Source organism: Sus scrofa, chromosome 16, assembly GCF_054392235.1.
Source record: "Sus scrofa isolate SSC_HxYL_T2T_F1_AM1 chromosome 16, Sscrofa_HxYL_maternal_Yorkshire_Landrace_v2.0, whole genome shotgun sequence".
Lineage (NCBI taxonomy): Eukaryota > Metazoa > Chordata > Mammalia > Artiodactyla > Suidae > Sus > Sus scrofa.
Window position 1 is genome coordinate 86962192 of NC_139398.1, and position 6547 is coordinate 86968738.

The 6547-nt window shown below is 42.5% G+C and overlaps 1 long non-coding RNA gene across 1 annotated transcript; it reads left to right on the plus strand.

The window, feature by feature from the left end:
* The first annotated feature begins 547 nt into the window (after nucleotides 1-547).
* On the plus strand, nucleotides 548-3281 carry LOC146395706 (uncharacterized). The gene is made up of 2 exons (XR_014831060.1): nucleotides 548-785; nucleotides 3020-3281. It is a non-coding gene; the product is annotated as an uncharacterized LOC146395706 (long non-coding RNA).
* Nucleotides 3282-6547: the final 3266 nt, after the last annotated feature.

Below are 6547 nucleotides of genomic sequence, written 5' to 3' on the forward strand. Positions count from 1 at the left end.
CAGGGGAACTCTGCTTTCACCAGGCAGCACTGTGGGGGATGAATCTGAAAGCTTTCCCCGCGATCGCTATCAGTCAATGACCTAGAATCCAGTACCTGGATGGAAAGTCAAGCTGCATCCAAGGAACTCTGCCTCCATGAACCTGCTAGGACCTGCTGTCTCAGCCTTGTCTCCAAGTCTGCCAACAGATTGGCCTCGTGTTCTTTCAGGGTCTCGCAGACGTACTGCGCTGCCTTATCAATAAATGGGCTTTTATGGGAGAGGGTACTAAGCACAATCTCTTTTCTCCTAGGAGCTTTCTCCCCTCTTCGTTGTCCTTCCTGCCTCACTAGGAGACCAAAAAGATCTTATAGCTTTTGATTCAGCCGTGACCGGTCAATCCCTTTCGCTGCTACCCTGGCGACAGCGGCTTCTGTCTCTGAATCTGCCAAGTCAAACACCAGCTGCAACCACGCCACCCCTGGGTTCAGAGTTTATGGGAGGTGGCACTGCAGGCAACCTGAGCAGTGGTCAAAGGAGAATGGGCACAGCTCCAGGTTTTATCAGCAGAGCCTTCAGTTCTTCCAATGGATGACATCAGCTTTGCATTCTCAGCAGGCTTAACTTTTCAGGGAGGAGCCCCTTGTGATCTGACCCATCCTTCTTCAAGCCACGTGATTGCGAAGAGAGCTGCCCCCCACCTCCCAGCTCTGCAGACCCTGGGAGGCCTGCCCCCGCGGTGGGCTGGTGGACAACAGGCGAGCTGGTTAATCTGGCTGCAGCACTTCTGTGTCATGACGCAGAAGGTGGGACTGGGCTGTGTCTCCAGCAGGCAGGGGTGTTGGAGAGAATTAAATCCCACTCTTTGATTTCTGTTTTACCCATTTACTGTATTGATAGAACAAGTGATATTGGCTTTCTGGTTTCTATAAAAAGATTGAATTAATAATTTAAATGGTGAATAATGTCTAGATAAAGAACTATTAATTATTATTAAATAATTAAATTGTTAAATCCATACTTTTATAGGTCTATCCACACTTAAACTTTTCTTAAGTTAGTTTCAGTGGTGGGTGTCTTTCTGGTGATTTGTCCATTTCATCTGGTTACTCTAATTTGCGAGACTTCAGCTGATCTGTTTCCCCTTCTGAATCTTTATTTCTATAAGGTCAATAGAGATTTCGCTCTTGCACCCTCGATTTAGTATTTGAGCTTTCTCTCTTTTTCTGGTTAGTCTAACTAAAGGCTTGTCAATTTGCTGACGTTTTCCAAAGAACCAGATTTTTCTCTGTTTCACTCATTTCCACTCTAATCTTTAATATTTCCTTCTTCTCCCTGGATCTTCGTAGAGTTTCTGTTCTTCTTCTGGTGTTCTAAAGTAGAATATTTGTTATTGATTTGACATCTTTCTTCTTTTTAAAGTTTAGAGGTGTCTAGCTATAAATTTCTCCCTAGGTACCACTTTCATGGCCCGCCACACATTTTGGTATGTTGTGTCTTCATTATCATTCAGGTTAAATTGTTTTCTAATTTATCTCTTGATCTCTTCTCTGATCCATTGGTAATTCAGTTGCTTGTTGTTTAAATTTTTACAAAACTATGAACTTTCAAAATATTTTTCCTTTATTGATTTCTAATATCATTTAATTGTGATCGGATATTGTACTCTGCATGACTTTGCTCTTATATATTTTTTTAGTTTGACCATGACCTGGATAATTTTCCATACGATCCTGAAAAAAAATATGTGTTTTGCAATGTTTAGGTGGAATGTTCCATACGTGTTTGTTGAATCTATTTGGTTTATAGAGTTTTTCTCTTTCTTTGTGATCTTCTGCTTATTTTTTTCTAGCCATCATTGAAAGTGAGATGTTACAGCTTTCAACTACTGTTGTTGAATTATCTCTCTCTCTCAATTTTGTCAGTTTTGTCTCATGCGTTTTGGCAGCTTTGTTGTTTGGTGCACATGTTTGCCATGTTTGCTTTAGCTTCCTGATGGATCTGACCCCTTTATCATTATAAACAGTCTTTCATCTCAGTAACATCTTTTTGGTTTTTGTCTATTTCCTCTGATAGTTCAGCTTTCTTATGGTTGTTGTTTGCATGATATATCTTTTTTCTATCCTTTCAACCTATTTGTACCTTTGAAGTGTTTCCTATAGATAGCAACACCTTGAATCTTACTTTTTAATCCAGAATGATAGTAAAATCTGTCTTTTTTTAAAGATTACATTTTTTTTTTTTCTCCATAGCATGTGAAGTGTCAGGGCCAGGGATCAAACTGGTGCCATAGCAGCAACCCAGGCCACGGCAGGGACAATGCTGGGTCCTTAACCTGCTGCCCCAGAAGGGAACTCCAAAATCTCTGTCCTTCGATTGTTTCATTGATTCACATTTGACGTTATTATTGATGTCATTCAAATCATATTTGCCATGTGCTTTTTTGTTCCTCTGTTCCTCCTTTACTACTTTCTTTTGAATTAAGTGAATATTTTTAGGGCAACAATTTAATTCCTTCCATGATTTTTTTTCTATATACTTTGAGTTATCTTAGAGATTGCTCAAGGGTTTTCTTATCAGAATCTACTTCAGATTTATGCAAACCTATTTCTATATGTATATTACTGGAATTAAGTTTGTATAAATTTGAGGTCGATTCTGGTGGTAAACCCTCAGGCAATCACTAAGATAACTCAAAGAATACAGTAAAAAAATCATTAAAGGAATTAACCATGTATATATATGTATAAATCTTCTTCCCTCATTGTATGTGTTGTTACTATTATATATATATATAAAACTTCTATAGATATTATAAACCTGACAGTACACTACTATAATCACCACTATATAATTTTCTGTCTTTTCAACAAGCAGGAGGGAAAAAAGAGAAAAGGCCTATTTATAGAGCTTGCTTTATTTATGTATTTATTTTTCATTTTTTAAAGTTTTATTGACGTATAATTGACTAATGGTGTGATAATTTCTGCTGCAGAGCTTGCATTTTTTTTTTTTTTTTTTTTTTTTTTTTTTTTTTAAGGCTGCATCTGAAACATTCTGGAAGGGGTTGAATTGAAGCTACAGCTTCCAGCCTGAACCACTGCCATAGCAACAAGGGATCCTAGCCATGTCTTCAACCTACAACACCACAGCTCACGGCAACACTGGATCCCTAACTCACCATGCAAGGCCAGGGATGGAACTGGCATTCTCATGGATACTAGTCGGATTCTTAACCTGCTGAGCCACAGCAAGAACTCTAGAGCTTGCTATTAAATAAATGAGCTTAAAATGCCTTCACATTTTGGTCCTCTGTGGTGTAGTTCTTCATAGCACATTTGGGCAGTTAGCTTAAAAGGCTTTGGATGCTAGGAGTTCCTGTTGCAGCTCAGTGGTTAATGAATCCGACTAGGAACCATGAGGTTGCGGGTTCGGTCCCTGCCCTTGCTCAGTGGGTTAAGGATCCGATGCTGCTGTGAGCTGTGGTGTAGGTTGCAGATGCGGCTCGGATCCCGTGTTGCTGTGGCTCTGGTGTAGGCCAGCAGCTACAGCTCTGATTCGACCCCTAGCCTGGGAACCTCCATATGCCGCGGGAGCGGCCCAAGAAATGGCAAAAAGAAAAAAAAAAAAAAAAAAAAAAAAGAAAAAGAAAAAAAGCCTTTGGATGCTAAATTCAAAAAGTCACGAGGGCAGTATCAAAGAAGAACTCATTAAATGTTTTTATTAAGATGGTATTTTGATGAATTCCAGGTGTATTATTTTCTGATTCTCTAGACCACTATGAAAGAAACACTAAAAATCAAAGGGCACTGATATTTCAGGGTTCTCCTAGATATTCCCTAACTGTCAGCTACACTTTTGTGAAAAGTATTTAAAAAAAAAACCCAAAACCTACCAAACACTGGTTCAAAATTAACATATTAGACTGCAGTTAAATTCTTGATAAACACCCAGGATTTCGCAGCATGAAGAGATCATTTTGTCTAGAAACGCTGCAGTCCCCTGTTACCAGTCAGAGACACGAGCTTTATAAATTCTATCAACGCTTCTCATCATTCTGATAAGTGCATATGACAAGATAGATACCTGATAGAAATGAAGTCTGTTATCTACGTGCATGTGACAGAGAGCCATAACATGGTGCGACAGCATGTCAGGGATGCTTGGTCTGAAGCATGAACTATAGGAGTTAAGTGTGCAGCAAATCAAGCATATGGGGACCAATGACACGTGCGAAGTTCTGGTGGCAGGAAGAGGGGGCACTTTTCTTTCTTTCTTTTTTTTTTGTCTTTTTGCTTTTTCTAGGGCTGCTTCCTGCGGCATATGGAGGTTCCCAGGCTAGGGGTCGAATCAGAGCTGTAGCTGCTGGCCTACACCAGAGCCACAGCAACACAGGATCGAAACAGCATCTGCAACCTACACCACAGCTCACGGCAATGCCAGACCCTTAACCCACTGAACAAGGCCAGGGATCGAACCCACAACCTCATGGTTCCTAGTCGGATTCGTTAACCACTGAGCCACGACGGGAACTCCTAGGGGCACTTTTCTTGAGGAGCTGAATGAGGACTGGCGGCGGAGGGAAGGTAATAGGATATAACACTGCAGCTGCAGGAAAGGTCGCCAGGGACCTGCAGGCTACACGTAGATTTTTGGTCGATATTCCAAGGGGGCATCGGGAGGAAGATCTGTGCATTTCAAGCAGAGATAACATCTTCTTACTGCATTTGAAAATGATGACTCTGGGTTTTGTTGGAGAATTAAATTGGAAGGGAAGCAGGAATGGTGAGTTATTAACTGCTCTAAAAGACACGTGGAGAATAGCTAAAGCTAGGTTTGGGTGAGTCTGAAACTGACAGTATGCACGGCCTAAACTCAGATTGGGACTCAAACCCACAGTTTTAAATTAGAATCACTCACCCGATGTCTGGACTTAACTGAGGTTCAGGATCTTTATGTCTCTGCGCAGAAGGAATTCAGTGAGAGACAAAGTGAAAGGCAAGAAACAGATTTATCAGGATAGGACGCTTGTGAGAGATGCAAGCGGGCAGGTGCGGAGGCTCTGCCCTGAGGACTAGGTGGGCTACCGTTTTATCCTCCAAGGGGAGTGGGGGTGGGAAAAGACCCGCCTCTTCCTCCCTGGGGGTAGGAGCTCCTCCTCAGTATCTGGTGAAATGTGTATTCAAGTCTGCAGAAGGGTGGTCCTCAAACCCTAGCCCTTGGTCTGAATCTGAATGCAGGCTTCCTCCCATCCCCCACCCTGAGGCACTTCTCAAGGCTCCACTAACAAAGCAAGCCTGTCTTGTGCATGTGGCTTTCTTGAGCAATTTATTAACTTACAGTGATCTCCCAAAGTCCCCTAAGTTTCCCTCTTTAAATATGGTCCTTTTTTGGGACTTTGACAACTACCAGTGCCTACTCCATCCCTATGAATTCTAGGGCACAAAACCCATGCAGGTGGAGAAAATGTTTTGGCTGTTGAGGAGAAAATGAGAAGTGTGGCCTAGACAGCAAGCCAAGGGAAAAAGCAGCTAGGTTTGCATACAATTGAAGTCTTTAAGAGTCTTGGTTACAGTACCCCCACATCCGGGAACCAGGCTGTTGGCAGCCAATACCGTGAGAGTGATACCTGCTGGAGATTGTAAATACTTAACACATGAGGTTCAAAAGCCACAGAAGTAAACTCTTGTTGAGTCTAAATCAGTGTTCTGTTGCAAGAATTTAACTTGGGTTTCCTGTCTCATTTTCCCTTCCGATGTTGTTCTGGGCGGGGGTACAGGACCCCCAGGCGTCTACGCAGGGAAGGGGTCCTTCAAGAAGTGATCCTCGATGGGCTCCAATTTGATAAGCTGCCTCTTCAGGCTCTTCTTCTTTTATAGAAATCCACATCTTTTTAAATGTATGTTTTATTAACATATAGTTGATTTACCATGTTTTGCCAGTTTCTGCTGTTCAGCAATGTGACCCAGCCGTACGTATATACACACCGTCTTCTCATTCTACCTTCCATCATGTATATCATCCCATAGTTGCCTGTGCCACGCAGCAGGATCTCACAGCTCATCCATTCTAAAATCCTCTCCCCCTTTCACCAGTGCTATTAACCACCTCCACTCCCATCGGTGCGCATCAAGGTGTAGGAAATTGGTGGGAAGTTGCTGGCAATTGCAACTGTAAGAACAACGTGTTCCTTGCAAGAACATGAAGCACTCTCTCTAGGTGTGAACAAAGTTTAATGTCACAGCCTGTTGACGTTCGGGAGAGAATCTTGCTTGCGAGAGTCGGTCCCTTGCATGGCTGATCTTTCCTGTCCTCCGTTCCTGTAATGTAGCAGCACCCCTCCAGTGAGGACAATCGAAAATGTCTCTGGGAGTTCCCATTGTGGCTCAGAGGAAACGATTCTGGCTAGCATCCTTGAAGACGCAGGTTTGATCCCTGGCCTTGCTCAGTGTTGCCAGATAGCTGTGTGTAGGTTGCAGACATGGTTCGGATCCCCCATTGCTGTGGCTGTGATGTAGGCTGGCAGCTACAGCTCTGATTTGACCCTTTGCCTGGGAATCTCCATACA